The sequence below is a fragment of the Manis javanica genome, chromosome 11 (assembly GCF_040802235.1).
Source record: "Manis javanica isolate MJ-LG chromosome 11, MJ_LKY, whole genome shotgun sequence".
NCBI classification, from domain to species: Eukaryota; Metazoa; Chordata; class Mammalia; order Pholidota; family Manidae; genus Manis; species Manis javanica.
This window is the reverse complement of record NC_133166.1, coordinates 59,894,089-59,911,099: the sequence shown is the minus strand read 5'-3', so window position 1 is coordinate 59,911,099 and position 17,011 is coordinate 59,894,089. Positions and strand designations below refer to the sequence as shown.

At 35.5% G+C, this 17,011-nt stretch overlaps 1 protein-coding gene across 6 annotated transcripts in view; it reads left to right on the top strand.

Annotated features, from left to right (window-relative positions):
• LRRC4C (leucine rich repeat containing 4C) overlaps nt 1-17,011 on the top strand; it is a 752,614-nt gene that overhangs the window by 515,550 nt on the left and 220,053 nt on the right. The window lies entirely within an intron of this gene.

Sequence of the window (17,011 nt, the reverse complement as noted above, 5' to 3'; positions counted from 1 at the left end):
TTTATAATGAGAAGTTTGTACCTTTTGACCCACTTCACCCATTTCACCCAACCATCAGCCCCCATCCTAATAACCACCATTCTGTTCTTTGTATCTTAGAGTTTTCTTTTGTTTGTTCATTCATTTGTTTTTTAGATTCCACATATAAGTGAAATCATGCAATATTTGTCTTTCTCTGTCTTGCTTATTTCTTTTTGCCTAATGCCCTCAAGGTCCATTCATGTTGGTACAAATGGTAAGATCTCTCTTTTTTATGGCTGAGTAGTGTCTATTTGTGTGTCTATATGTGTGTATACACATATATACCACATCTTTTTTTATCTGTTCAACCATGATGGACACTTAGGTTGCTTCTATATCTTGGTTATTGTAAATAATGCTTCAATGAACATAGGTGTGCATATATTTTTTTCAAACTAATGTTTTCATTGCCTTCAGATAAATATCTAGTAGTGGATCATATGGCAGTTGTATTTTCCATTTTTTGAGGAAGCTTCAAACTGTTTTCCACAACATTCCTACAAACAGTGCCTAAGGGGTCCCCTTTTCTCCACGTCTTTGCAACACTTGTTATTTCTAAGAGGTGTGAAGCGGAATTTCTTTGTAGTTTTGATTAGTATTTCCCTGATGATTAGTGATGTTGAGCATCTTTTCACAAGTTTATTGGCCATTTGTACATCTTTAGAAAAATGTCTATTTAGAGTCTGCCCATTTTTTAAATCAGTTTGTTTATTTGCCCTTAAGTTGTATGAATTCTTTATGTATTTTGGCTACTAACCCCTTGTCGTATATATCATTTGCAAATATTTTATCACATTTAGTAAGATGCCTTTTCATTTTATTGGTAGTTGTATTTGCTGTGCAGAAGCTTTTTAGTTTCATGTAGTCCCATGTGTTTATTTTTGCTTTTGTTGCCTTTGGCTTTAGAATCAGATCCGAAAAATCATCACCAAGACCAATGTCAAGTAGTGCATCACCTATGTTTTCTTGTAGGATTTTCAGGTCTTACATTCAACTCTTTAATACATTTTGAGTCAATTTTTGTGTATGGTAAAGATAGTAGTCTGTTTTCATTCTTTTGCATTGGGCTGTCTGGTTTTCCTAACACCATCTATTGAAGATACTTTCCTTCTCCTTTGTATATTTTTATTCTTTGATATAAGTTATTTGATCATATATGCATGGGCTTATTTCTAATATCTCTGTTCTGTTCCATTAATGCATGTGTCTGTTTTTATGCCAGTGCCATGCTATTATGATTATAATAAATTTGCAATGTAATTTAAAATCAAGGAGTATGATATGTCTCACTTTTTCTTTCTCAAGATTCCTTTTTCTTCCCTATGTGTGCTGGCTAGGGTTTCCAATATACTATGTTGAATTAAAGTGATGAGAGTGGGCACCCTTGTCTTGTTCCTACCCTTACAGTAAAAGTTTTCAGCTCTTCTCCTTTGAGTGTGATGTTAGCTATGGGCTTGTCATATATGACCTTTATTATGTTGAGGTACATTCCCTCTATATCCCTTTACTGAGAGATTTTAATCATGAGTGGATGTTGAATTTTGTCAAATGCTTTTTCTGCATCTATTGAAAATATAATTTTTACCTTTCATTTTATTAACATGGCATATCATATTTATCAATTTCTGGATGTTGAATCATCCTTGTGTTATCAGAATAAATCTCACTTGATCATGATATATGATCCTTTTAATGTAACGTGAATTGATTTGCTAATATTCTGTTGAGAATTTTTGCATCTATGTTCATCAGGCATATTGGTCTGTAATTTTCTTTTTTTGTAATGCCCTTGTCTAGTTTTTCTATCAGGGCAATGATAGCCTCATAAAATGGGTTTGGAAATATTCCCTTCCCTTTAATTGTTAGAATAGTTTGAGGACAATAGGTATTAAATCTTCTTTGAGTGTTTGGTAGAATTCACCAGCAAGGACTTCTTGTCCTAGGATTTTGTTCATTGGTAGGCTTTTGGTTAATGATTTAATCTCCTCCCTAGTAATCATTCAATTCATATTTAAATTTGTTCATGATTCAGTCTTGAAAGATTGTGTGTGTCTAGGAATTTATACATTTCTTCTAAATTGTCGATTTGTTGATATATATAATTGTTCATACTAGTTTCTTATTATCCATTGTTTTGTGGTAGCAGTTGTAACTTATCTTTAATTTCTAATATTACTTATTTGAGCCTCTTGTTTTTCCTTGATGAGTCAAGCTGAAGATTAATCAGTTTTGTTTATCTTTTCAAAGAACCAGCTCTTAGTTTCATTGCTCTTTTCTATTTTATTTAGTCTCCATTTCATTTATTTCTGTTCTGATCTTTGTTATATTTCTTACTTCTACTAACTAAGGACTTTGTTGTTTTTCTGGTTGCTTTAGGTGTAAAATTAGTTTATTTGAGATGTTTTGTTTTATGTACATTCTATTTTTTATTTTTTATATATTTATATGTGTGCTTGCAAGTAATGTATTTTAACCTTCATACTGACTTTATAAGTGATTAATATACTACCTTTATTATATATTTACCTTTATTAGTAAGTTTTATATTTTCACATCTTTTTATGATTACTAATCAGTACCCTTTTAAGACCAGTTTAGTGATGATAAACTCCTTTAGCTTTGGCTTGTTTGGAAAACTTTCTCTCTCCTTTTATTCTGAATTATAACCTTGCTAGGTAGAATATTCTTGGTTGGAAATTTTTCCTTTTCAACACTGGTGAACATATCATGTTATCTCTGGTCTGCAAAGCTTCTGCTGGATAATCTATTGTTAGGTTTTAGGAGTTCCCATGTATGTAGCAGTTGTTTTTCTCTTGCTGCTTTTAAGATTGTCTCTTCATCTTTTACTTTAAAATTTTAATTATAAAATATTTTGGTGTGGATCTCTCTTGGTTCATCTTATTTAGAATTATCTGGGCTTCCTGAATCTGGATGTTTATTTCTTTCCCAAGGATAGGGACATTTTCAGCCATTATTTCTTCAAGTAATTTTTCTGCCCTTTTCTCTCTCTCTCTTTTCCTTCTGGAACCTCTGAAATGCAAATGTGAGTCTGCTTAGTTTAGTTCCACAGGTCCCTTAAGCTACTTTCACTTTTTTTACAGTCCTTTTTGCTGGTCTGTTTGGGTGAGTTTCCCTTCCTGTCTTCTAGCTGCCTAAACCTTCCTTCTGCTTCATCTAGACTGCTATAGAACCCCTCTAATGCATTTTTCCTTTTAGTTATCATATTTTTTAGCTCTGACACTTCTGTTTAGTACTTTCTCATATTTTCTATCTCTGTTGAATTTCTCATTATGTTCATCTTTCTCCTAAGTTTGGTGAGCATCTTTATAACCATTACTTTGAACTCTATCAGGTAAATAAGTTATCTCCATTCCACTAAGCTTTCCTCCTGATGTTTTATCTACTGTCTTGTTTAGAATATATGCCTCCATTTCCCCACTTCGTTTAACTCTCCCACTGTATTAGGCAAATCAGCCACCTCTCCCAGTCTTCAAGGATTACACTTGTGTAGGAGATGCAACCTTTTGTTCAACCTTGCCCTAGCTCTTACATGTCTCTCAAACAGTTGTGATTGACTAAACAGACTCATTTATTCTTAATAGCTCCCGTTTGTTGAGGATTACCAAGACTTCTCAGTGTTCCAAAGTTGGGATATCAGCATCTATTTTCAAGCTGATTAGAAGCCAGACTCTTAGGCCATAGCTTTTAAAGTGAGAGTTTAAAATCTCTACACAGATTTGACAGTATGTACAACATCTATAGTCATGTAAGACTGTAACATATACTGCTTGACTCCAGACCCGGCAATCTGGAGGTGTCCCCTGGGTGAAATTGCAAAAATTAGGGCTCCACATGTGCATGCAAACTCCTTTTGGGAAGTACTGGTAGGCTATACTGAAGCCTAAAGAAAGCACAAAGATGGCATCCTGATCTACAATTCCCTGGAAGAACCTATTTAATCTCAGATGTGTGGCAAACCTGAAGCTTGGACAAGTAAATAGGAGGCATGTTTCAGTCTACTTTTTTCAGTGTCCTAGGTATTACTAGACAATTCTGTTCAACCATAAAATATCATAGGAATTTCAGGTGATTCACAGGGGTAATCCTAGAATTTTTCAAAATACTAAAAAGAGTATAAAGACTTTAAACATAGTTGTTTGCCAGCTGTGTGACATTTGACCTTTCACTCAGCCTCTTTGTGCTGAGGTTTTCTTATTTTAGAATGAAGAAATTGAAAAAGTGATCTCAAAGTATTTGGGTTTTAATTCCCCCATCATTAAACTTCAAATGATGTTAAAATTCATTGTTGATTATAAATGAAACATTTGGAGTTGCAAATAGATTACCTTATCTGATTAATAACACAGCAGCATTTTATATAGGATGGAAAAGAATTTTGGAGAGATTTAGCAAATTTCCTCCTTTCTAATGTTCTTTCTTTCTGCTATGCTTACTGGGTATAAAAGAACTCCTCCTAATAAAGTATGTCTGTAATTTCAGAGTAAAATGTGATAAGAATGTGATGTGAAAGAACTTATGAAGTCTTAAACCTTTATGATTCTTTAGAGTCATTTTTTGTTTTTATTTTTGCTAATATCCCCTCTGTTTTCCTGGCACATAGTAAGTATTCAATAAATCATAGATAGTAAATATTTTCATATGAATTTGAATGAGGAAACTTGAAGTCAAATAGAAGCAAATGATTAATCCCATTTAACAATAAGCAATTTGAGTACAGAAAATAAAACTATTTTTCATCCATCTCTGTACTTACAGGGTCTAACACAGTGTTCAGTGCACAGCAGGATATTAATGGAAGGATATTGAGTGAATGACTAAGATTATTCCTACCTATGAGAATCAAGAAAGGCATAATAATAATAACCATGACAACTACCACCACTACTATAGCACCAAGCATTTATTTAGTAACTTTTGTTTATATTAGGCACTTTTCAATCATTATTTCAAAATGGTTGTATGATTCTCATTCCCACCAGCAATGAATGAGAATTCTCATTGGTACACCTTGTTGCCAATGCTTGTTGTTATTGAACTTTTTAAATTTTGGCAGTCTTGTGAAAGGATAATGATATGTCCTTTTGGTTTCATTTATAGTATTCTGGATACTAATTATTAGAGCTTCTTTCATGAGTTTATTAGTTATTTGGATTTCTTTTCTTTTGGAAAGTGCTTATTAAATTCATTGTACAATTCCTATTAAGTCTTTTTATCTACTGATTTTTGGAAAAGTTTTTATTATATTCTGCATATTAATCCTTGGTTGATTATATGTTCTACAACTGTCTTCTCTCATTTCATCATTTGATTTTCACTCTTTATGGTATCTTTTCTTTGAGCAGAACTTTTCAGTTTAATTATCCAATTTATTAAATTTTCTTTATGGTTAGTACTTCTTGTGTCTAGTTTAATGAGATATCATTACCTGTCCCAAGGTCATGAAAATGTTTTCCTGTATCAGACATATGTTTTATCATTCTGCTTTTCAAATGTAGGTCTCTATTTACATGAAATTACTTCTAGTATATGGTGTGAGATAGAGATTAATATTTAAATTCATACATATGTACACTCAATTGTTTTTGAATCTGTCCTTTACTGGAAAGGTGAGACATATATGTGGGGAAAACTTCATTACCAGGTATAGCTATCTTCCCTTCACAAATAATAGTTGCACATCTACTATGCCAGCCACCAGCTATAAACAGCCAGCTTATCCAACCTACTTTAATTTTTTAAAAAGTCCCAAATTCTCTGGCTTAAACCAATTCATTATGGGCCAGAAAGAAGTCTCTTCAGAATTGGTCAAACACCCATCCTCAATCATTCAAGGGACAGATATTCAATCTCACCATGTGATCAGAAAGTTAGAAATGTTTGGTGAATAGGTATAATGAAGGACAGTTTGCTTTTCTTGCACCAAGTATACCCTTGACTGTCCTTCCTACTAGCAACATATTATCCTCCCTCTCTTCCCAAGGGAGACAATCAGAAAACCCACCTAGACATTAGTCCTTAAGTACAAAGTACAGGATTACTGGCATGGTAGGCTAGATGCTTCCCCTCCTTCTCTCACTCCCCCACTACCACTCACCAAATATGTTCCTGCCCTAATCTCTGGAACCCATGATCATGTTATGATACACCATAAAGGAGACTTTGCAAATATGATTAAGGTTGCAAACCTTTTTCCTGGGGTATGTGAATGGGCCAAATCTATTATCAAGAGTAAAGAGCTGTCTCAAACTAGAGGCAGAAGGTGATGATCCCAAGCAAATTCATGTGTTTCTCTGCTTGGTGCAGGTTACTGGTTTTGAATTCCTGGAATCCCATTGGACAGACACTAAGAAGGCCCCTAAAATCCTTTGATTTATCCCCTGTGTTGCTGTCTGGTTGAGATCCTTGACTATGCATCCCAAAGAGTTCCTTCTCTGTTATTCTCCATGACCATATCAGAAATGGCCATTGAAGAATTTGATCTCCTTTGGAAATAAGCAGTTCTTCAATCAGTCTCTTATTGGTAGGGTATTCAGGGTTGTTGTAGATCTTGGTTACAGATATTTTTAGTATGAACTGATAGTTTCTTTGACGATAAAACTGTCTTAGAAATATATTTGAACCCATGAGCCAGAGGCTACACCCGTGGTTCCTTTCAGTCAATACTCAGATTTCTAGGCATGATTGTAAGACATACTTATATATTTCTGTTTCATAATCCCAGATCCCCCAAGCCACTCTCTCTCTCCCCCAACTTACCTAATTGTGGATTCTATGAGCCTTTCAGGCCCAAGTGAAAGAACAGTATTTTCCCAAGTCATGATGTCCAGTTGAGAACCTTGACCTTCACTGTCTTTGTTCTAATCCATTTGAGCCTCAATATTCTCCTAACACTTTGTATATACATCGATTCTAGAACTGATTATATTTTCACATTTCTCTGAAAATTTCCCTGAGGCCATTAAGGATGGAGGGGTTGTCTGATTCATTGTATATATTCATCTTCTAGTACATAGTGTGGCAAATAGTTTTGGCTCACTCAGAGTGTATTAAACTCATAATTATATCTAAAAGGATTAATTTGTCAATGTGCTTTTTAACTCAGAGGTTACTCTGTACAAAAACAAGAGCTTTCCATGGGCTATAATCATTTACACTCTGCTTAAGGATTTAGATAATTGAGAGGTATTAGCAAATGATTGATAATTAAAATAATATATGGTTACTTTGGCCAAAGCTCAAAAGTCTGCATCTCTAGATCTGAAGGAAATATTGTCCTGCCATGCCAACAGCATTGTGAGAATTGTATATAACCTAGTGTTGAGACCTTCTCTACTTGCGGAGAACCATTCCCTAAACTTTGCAGAGCAGACATGGCCAAAGTCTATATTACTCCAGCTGGAGAAGCTTGAATAGAAGTAAATTGCCATTTAAAATATTGGGGAATTGCCTGCAATTTAAAAAAGTAAAAACCCAAACTAACAAGTTCAAATGCAACTGTTTATGGTATTTTTAGACTACAAAGTGAGCAGTATAAACATGAATAACCCTATGGTTCAGTTTTTGTGGAAAGAGTGCCTATAATGTATTTCATGAAATTTTTTCATTGATGTATTTGTGATCTAGCAAACAGCAGTTCTAATGCAAAAATTAGTGTCTCTGTGTCTGAAGGTTGTATTTAGAACAGATTCTTCAAAAAGCCAATGTACAGTGTAATTAAGTGTGACTCATTCCTTGTTAAAACTTTGCAAAGGATTTGCTAAACTGAGCTTACAAAGAACCCATTTAAAAGGTGGGCTTATAAATATCTAGAATAACTGCAATGAACTGAAAGCAAAATTTTATTTTTATATTTATGTTTTCAAATATTTTTGGATAATGTTATTTTATTTTGAGACCATTTGCATCTCTTGGGAAGTAAGTTCTCAATTACTCTTTCTTTCTCCCTTTTAAACCCTATGCTAGAATAATTTTACTAAAACATCAACCATCTTGGTTTTACCTCTCAGTGCAGAGTGTGGACTGTAGAAGCCCTCTCGGTGTCTTACTTTGATTTTATGTTCTTGGGTTTTTGAATCACAGCTTGATGACCCTGAATCTTGACAGGTTTGTTTTGAGGCACTTTTGGACCTTAATATTCTTAGTGTACTTTGTTAAGGTTGTTTACCGTATGTATTAAGTAAGCCATTTTTGTTGTTGCTTTTGTGTTTCCTACTTTCACTTTGCACTTTGCAAATCTACCTTCTAAGGATTAGTTTAACTATAAAATTTACTCAAAATAACACCTTCCCCAATCATCAATCCTAATAGGGATGTAAAAGCCCTCTTATAACACCTATAGTGGTGGTTTTCGTGAATGTTTTAGATTTTGCAGACAGTATTTAAGTCTCTGCTCTGGGCATGGGTTAGCATTTTGCGTGCTGTGTGTATGTGAGTTCCCATCCGACGAGCATTAGTGCACCCTACTGTCCAGCTTTCAGCTCTGTCCCTGTAGGTGTTGGATTCAGCACATTTCCTTAGGCCTAGAGTTATCTAAGTCAGACAATAAAATTCCTGTATTCTTATTCAGATGCAAGGATTAAAAGTGGAATCACTTTTATAACTTCCTGTTGCAGAAGCAAATCTTAGGACCTATGAAGTTCCATTTCATTTCAAAATAATTTCTTCTGCTTTTCCCTGTGAAAAATGTGGAAATAACCTCATCAAAATGGAGTGCCTGTAGAACATTTGGTAAGCCCACAACATTTTTCTTTTCCTATTTAATATGTACATCTTGCTTTAAATTAAAACTTCGGAAATAACATTCAGGTAGTTGCTTCCTCTATTTAACCATTCTATTAACTAGTTTGAAACTATAGAATGAAATGAGATCATAAAAGGAAGGAAAATAATGGAAAAAGAGAAGCTTTGGACCTTAAGGTTCATTGCTCCCCGGAAGTTGAAGACAAGGCCCAACAATTCCATAGTATGGGACAGAGCTCATTTCAGCTTCTATCTCCATGTAATTCTCACATCGAGTCTGCTGTTTTCACCTTTGTGGCAGGCTTGTATCTTGTTTATAACTGTGCCCCTGTACATCTAGGCACAAGCTTGGTACATAATCGTTGTCAATAGGTTTCTATTGAATGGATATAGTAAATAATAGCCCCTCTGCCTTTCCTTTTTTATGAATTAGCCATTATCTTTTTATTTCATTAACCATTTCATGAGCCACATCTATTGGCTAAGCCAGAGTACTTTATTTATAACATCCAGTTAGTCTTACAACAAACATTCTCTGAGATAGGCATTGTCATGCTGTTGCAGATAAGGAAATTGTGGTCCAGAGAGGCTTAAAGACTGGCCCAAGGTGATACAACCATTAAATGGCATAACAAGGATTTCAAACTTGGTTTGTCTTTATGCAAAGCTCATGAGACAGTGACATCATTTATTTTAGCACTAGTAAAGACAGACTTCTCCTCGTAGAGCAAAATACCATATCATGGAAAGCTCTTGTGTTTGCAGAGAACAAAAACTCACTTAGTCCAGCTTATAAAAAATAAATAATAACACCACGCATATTTTTATAAGAATGCAGAGTAATACCCTGAAACCCGAGTGCAGACATGCAATCATTGCTCAAGTGAGGCTGAAATCAGGAATCAGGAAACCCCAAAACCTGAGATCATGCTCATAAAACTTTTGGTCTAGTGGAAATACAGGTATTCATTGATTAATCACACAAAAACATTAAGTGCATTAAGGTTAAAATAGATGGTGCTATGAGAAAAAAAGAATTCAGGCTTGCACAGAATATTTCATGTGCCCTGACCTGAACACTGAGGAGTCATTAACTAGGATTAAAAGAAGTAAGGAGATTGGGGTGGGTGGGTGTGGAGGGTAAGGGGCACAAAAAATTCTCTATCGTAATATAAATTGGTCACAGGGATGGTAGTACAGCATGAAGAATATAGCCAATGATTCCATAACATCTTCCTTGTTTGACAGACAGTAACTGCACTAGGAGGGATGAGGATTTAATAATGTGCGTACCTGTTGTACCACTGTGTTGTATACTTGAAACCAATATAAGATTGTATATCAACAATACTTCAATTTAAAAAACAGAAGTAAGAAGAGCATTCTAATTCAAAATCCTCTTACCTTTCAAGGCTTCACTCAAAAGTTATTACTTCCAAAAAAATCTCCTCTGATCTTCCGAGTATAAATTGCATCTTCACCATGATGTGCTCATAACCTGTACTTTTAATTCATGTCACTTTAGTGCAATTTATAATTGTTTACTTATGTGCAGTGATTTTTAAAAAAATAAATATCTATTTCTCCCACTCTACTACAAAATGAATGTAAATGTCTGAGCCCCCTTAGAGAATGTACCTGGCTTAAGGCATTCAGCTGTACCCTAGTCAAAGGTCCTGAATAAAAATATTGCTGCCAAGGTGACCAGTGGTATGCAGGCATGAAAAATGCAGTTCACCTTGAATATTTGAAATTTTGAGTATTTGTTGAGACTCTACTGTGTGGATGGTATTATGCTAAAGACAGAAGATACAGATGAAAATGCAGGCCAAACTTTACCCTTATAAAGCTCATGCTCTAGTAGGCAGAACCAGGTAATAACCAAACACATTTGTGACCCACATAATATTCTAGAAGGTAAGTGCTATGAGGAAAAGGAAAGTGAGAGAAAAATAAGAAATGGCAATTTTACATGAGATTGTCAGGAAAGGCCCCCTTGAAATATGACATTTTGCCAAAGGGTTGAAGGAGATGAGGACAGAAGATATGTGGATATCTAAGTTCTCCAAAAAAGAAGAAGAAAAAAAGACATTCATGATTTGGAAGATCCCAAATAATTTTATATACAATATGTGGCTTCCCCTCCAAACTTCTTCTGTGCTTCCCTTTCCAGTTAATGCCACCTTGTTTCTCTTGGCTCTTACCCGGTTTGCTAGCATGGTCCCAATGCATTTTAATGTAATAGGACAGAAACAATGATGACAATTACAAAAAATATTAATACATCAAAGTGTTGCACTTTATGCAATTTAGTAGTAGACTCTTCTCTTATTATATGAATGTGGATTAACAACTGAAACTCCTCAAATGAATCAGACAAGATGAAAAAATGAATGTATGTGAGCTGATGTGTCTGTCTATGTTGTTCTATATCAGTAGAAGTAAGGAGTCAATAAAGCTTTAAATACAGTACTAGGTTTAACTGGTAGTCTTTCATGAATTTATTCATCCACCATTTAAGTAAGAAGTTAAAGTAATGTCTACAATGTACTTAGTTCAGTGATAAATATTGGAAATACCCTAGAAAACAAGACAAATATGGTTGCTGCATAAATGGAGATAAACTATGTAGTGAGGATGTAAGTATTAAATAAATAAACATTTGAATATCAGTTTCTTATCTGTGCCTTTGTCCCCAAGCCAAATTAGAATCTCCTTCTGAAGGAGCTGTTTATCTCTGTAGCTCAGAAAGAGACATTGTACAGTGATCAGAGTAGGCACTAACCCAACTCAAATTGTCAATATGCAATGAAAGAGCTTGCACTGCCGTTAAAACTGATCTAGTCTACCCACCCCTCACCACCATATTTTAGAGCTAACAGCATGAGTAATGTGAAAAGATCTTGCATAAGATCAGAGACCTAATCAAATGCAGTGTTTGGACTTGAAAGGAGAACATCTGGGTGCTATTTCTACCAGAGCAGTCCATTACATGTGTCTTGCTTCTCTTTTTCTTCCTCATTAAAATGTCTTAGTTGAAATTTGTATATTGATGTGCATAAATTATACATATACACACACACAAAATAGGTTTAACTAACCCTTGTCTATTGTAATCTTTATTTACATATGTAATATGAATAAATATTATTTTCAAGGTTTTTGTCTGAAATCCTTCCATCTCCCTGATACACATTCTCACAATACCTCATTTTCATATCATTCATCCTACAAATTCCATCCTGTGTCTAAACTTCTTTACAAAACTGTTGCTGAGATCTTGGCTGACAATATCACCCTAGAAATTGAAGCTTATTTTGTTTCAAGTAGCACCACGTCTAGTCCCTTGCACATAATAAACATTCAGTAATTAATTTTGAGTGAAGTTTGTGTACAGTTTATCACCCAATTAGACCATAGTTTCCTCAAGGGTATGAAGCATATCTTATACTAGTTTATTTTCTCCACAGTTTCTGGTACAGTTATCAGAATAAATGTATATAAGAGCTTGTCACTGGAAAATGACTTTAAGAATAATATAGTTTCCTCATTTTATAGAAAATAAAACATATTTTAAAGAAAATATAACTTTTTCTAGGTAATGGAGCTGTTAGTCATGCTGAGATTAAAATCCTGGTCTCATAATACTCTGATATACCATACTGAATTCCTCAGTTGTTATTCAATAAGTAATAGTTGCACTGAATTGAACTTTGTAGTGTGCGCATGGGAGCATATGTAAGGTGTTTTCAACTAAGACAGATTTAAAACATTATTGTAATATGTATCAGCTTGCAGAGTGAGACATAAGTAAAATGGAGATAGTTCTATACCTCATACAACCCACTCAGGTACTGTAATAGACTAAATACTTGAATAAATCATGGTGACAGTGAAGTTAATTGTTCACACTATGTCGAGATTGACATTTTTGTTCTACCTAATGAATGTCTGGCAATCATCAGCTTGAGTCACCACCCTATGACATTTGCTTCTTTCAAATATTATTGTAAAAAAATAAAGTTCAGCTCTCCTTCCTTTGAGTAATGCATTGCATGCTTAAAAATCTCTGAAACTCCCCAAGCTTACCTTCGGGATGCCCTGAGAACCCATATGACAGGAATTTGCCAAAAAGAGACATATGGGAGGATGTACCGTAGGGTGAAAGAGCCACAGAATGTCATAAAGGCCAGTGCCTTTCTCTCGCACAGAGGAAATGGAGGCACACAACAGGAAGCAACATCCCTGAGGTTGCACAGTTTGAAGTAAAATTGATAAAAGAACTCAGGCCTTTCACTTCAAGTTTTTAATTAAAGAAATCCCTCATAGAGATGAAATCAGGGGGAAAAAAAGATGCTTTGATTATAGTGGAGATCTTTCATATTTTTACATCGTACTTTATACATTTATAACACATTACACTGCTTTAAACAGCCAATTAAATTTTAGATTTTCCTACATACTTACCATTTCCTGTATACTTAATTCCTGTGTATAGACCCAGATTTCCATTTGGTGCCATTTCCTTCTGCCTACAGCACTTCCTTTAACATTTCTGAGGTGCCTTTCTGATAGTGATGAAGACTCTCAGGTTTTTGTATTTCTGAAAATGATATTATTTTAACTTCATCTTGGAAAGATATTTTCCTTTGCTGGATAAGGGATTCTAGGTTAATAGGTTTTCAGGGTGTTATGTTTTTCCTATCAGTCCTTTTCAGATGTTACTGCATTTTCTTCCACTTGCATTTTTCCCCATTAGTCTGTCTTTTTTATCTCTTGTTCTTCAGTAGTTAAAGTTTTGTTTTCTTTAACTGCTTAAGAATTTTACTGCTAGCTTTTACACAGTAAGATTATGATACAACTTTATGTTATTCTTCATATTTCTATGGGTTTATTGAGTTTCTTTAACCAGTGAGTTTAGGTTCTTACTAAATTTGGAAAAATTTTAGTCATATTTCTGCAATTTTTTTATCTGCCCATGTGTCTCATTTCTGAGACGTCATTACACATATATTAGGCTATTTAAGTTGCCTTAGCTAATTGATGCTGTTAGCTTACTTTTTCTATCAGTCTTAAAATCTGGATTTCATTCTGCATAGCTCTATTTCTATGTCTTCAATTTATAATTGAACCTGTGGTATCTAATTTGTTTTTAACCCTACCCAGTATATTTTTCAGCTGAAAAAATACAGTTTCCATCTTTAAAAGTTTAATTTGGGTCATTTTTATAGCTTTTGCATCTCTTAACATGCTCATGCTTTTCTTCTACCTTCTTGAATATATGGAGTATATTTATAATAGAAGTTTAACATCTTTGTCCATTAGTTCTTTCATCTAAGTCAACTAAGGGTCTATTTTCATTAACTAATGTTTCTTTTCATTATAGGTCATGTGCTCCTGTTTTTTCACATGTCTGGTAATTTTTTATTGGATGCCAGACATTATAAACTTCATGTTAATGCTTTCTGGATTTTCTGTAATTGTTCACCCCAATATTTGTAATTTTTGTTTTGGCAAACAATTGAATTACATGGTACTATTTAATTCCTTTTGAAATTTTCTTCTAAGTTTTCTTCAGTGGTTATATAGCAGCCATTAGTCTATAGCTGATTTAACCTCGCTACTGAGGCATTACCCTCCAGGGCCCTATTCAATGACCTGCTTGTAAGGAAGTCTCTCCATTCCGGCTGCTGGAGGATGGACTGTTCCTCTTCCTGTGTGAGCAACAGGGATTTGTCCCCGTGCTCCTTTCTGCTGCTTCTTTTTCCAGGCTTGGTAGATTGCTCATACTTGTGTGCTGATCAGTACTCATCTCTGACCTGCAGGGAAACCTCCGCAGCTCTCTGGAGCCCTCTGTGCTTCTCTCTCCTCTGTTTTCTGACTCTCAAATCCTAGCCTTTTGGTTTCCACAGATGGTGAGCACTGTTTCTTCCACTCTGGGAGAACAGGGGGCTCTTTGCAGGGTCCTTCTCCCTGCACCTGGCGTGGAATTGCTCTCTGAGCTGTCAGGAGAGTCACAGGAATGTCATCTGTTGCCATTTTCAGAGATCACTGTCCTATACTCTCTGTGGTCCAGTGTTTGAAAAACCATCGTGTTTTAGTCAGTTCAGGCCGCTGTAACAGAGTACCATAGGCTGGATGGCTTATAAACAACAGAAACTTATTTCAAACAGTTCTGGAGGCTGAAAACCTGCGACCAGAGTGGCAGCATAGCCAGGTTCTGGTGAAAGCCCTCCTCTGGTTTGCAGACTGTCAGCCTCTCACTGTATCCTCGTAAAGTAAAAAGAGAGCCATGGGCTCTTCATCCCTGTATAAGGGCACCAGTCCACCATTCGGCTCTGCCCTGTGACCTCATCTAAACTGAATTACCTCCCAAGTGTCTCCCGTCTCCAAATGCGTTCACACTGGGGATTGGGCTTTGGCACAAGAATTTGGGGCATGGGTAGAGCACTAACATTCAGTCCACAGCACAATGGTTCATATATTTTCTCTATTTTTTATTTGCTGAATTCTCCTTTCTTTTTTATGAATGAATAAAATGTTTAGGATTGAATTGTGTTTTTAAAATTTTTTTGTGTTTTTAAATCTAGGCATTAGTCACCTTAATTTTCAGCAAGTGCTGCTTTAATATTTTTTAATTCTCATTCTATAGACTCTCAAAATGTGTTGTATTAGGTATGGTGAGGTATGGATTTCATTTTGTTTTTGTTGTTTTTACTAAATCTCATAGGTACAATTGTATCAGATTGGGGGAGGCTATGATAAAGCTTGTAGTCACTGTTTTAATACCGACACTGATTTTGAACTAGACAAATATTCGATGGCATAAAGCTCTCATAGACATGAAGTAGAAGAGATAAGGTTGGCCAGGTGGGTTTATTCAGCTTGTTTACCGCCTTTAATGCTTTGTTAGAGAAATTGGATTATATTCCAGACTGAATGGGATTCCAAGAGGTTTTGAAGCAGGAAGATCTCATTAAACCAACGCATAAGAGGATGAATATGGCCATAGAATAAATTGAGATGGGGCAATTGGAAGCAAAGATGCTGGGGGAGGGGGTCGTAATAGCTTATTCTACGCATAAAACAAGGACTAGAATTAGCACTGCCATGTTTTGCATACACATCCCAATTAAATTAAGGGATGAGCCTAATTGACGAGAGGTAAAACTAACACTGAGTCCCCACAGCAAGTAATGGATGGCTTCGGGGAAAAGAGATGCTTTTGATGTCGGGGTTCTTGTTAGCGGAGTCAAAGAATAAACTTCATGAGCGACCAAGGTAAGAGATTTACAGAGAGTTTTACTTAGGGTAAGAGAAAGTAACTCCCCACAGGTGCTGGGACGGGCAAGGGTGCTGCTTGGGGTCTGGGTGTCTAGCGTTTTATGCCTGTTGCAGTGGGAAGTGTTAACTTCCTATAGGTTCAACCAGAATGCTAGTTACGTTTTAACCTATCTCAATAAAGGTTACCCGGATATCCGTTTACCCTATTTGGGGGGGGGGGGTACATTGTTACATTGTTTCAACATCAAGCACTCTGTTATTCCATTACATCTCTGAAACCTCAGTAAGACTGTCCTTTGGCAGGGCCCACACTGTACTCTAACTAGGCAGGAGTTTATCCCTGCTGCCTCCCTATCTCACTTGCTCTACTGAGGAAGCTGAACTCATGCTACAGGGGAGTTCAACGTGAAATGACAGTTTATTTCCCAAGCAATCAGAATGCGACAGAAAATTCTACTTCCTGGATCTGCTCCCCAAAGCAGAAGCTTTGCTCCTAAACTGACACAAGAGATGGGATGTTTGGCTTGCACAACGCTACTGAGCAATGCGGAGCTTTTGAGGTGAATGCACATATTTAAACCATTTTTAAAAAAACAGATTACTTATTTAGCATCACTTGCCAACATCTTTCCTTAAACCTACCTGACTCATTACCTAGTGGCAAAATACCAGTTTTACTTTTTTTCCTAAACATTTCATCAGATTGACTTGTTTTTAGTTAAACAAAGAAATGAATTAAACTGGCTCCTTAAGCTGATGAAAATCACTAGCATGAGGCAAGTATTTATGTTTGTAGAGAAGGAACCACGAGCAGGAGATTCAGTAGAAACTCGAACCAGCCACCAAATCATATTTGGGATCTTTTGATTAAAAAAATTAATAAATACTTCCTTGGTGTGTTCCCAAGGCTGGGTCTCAAAAGATGATCATTGTCAAAAAGAGGAGC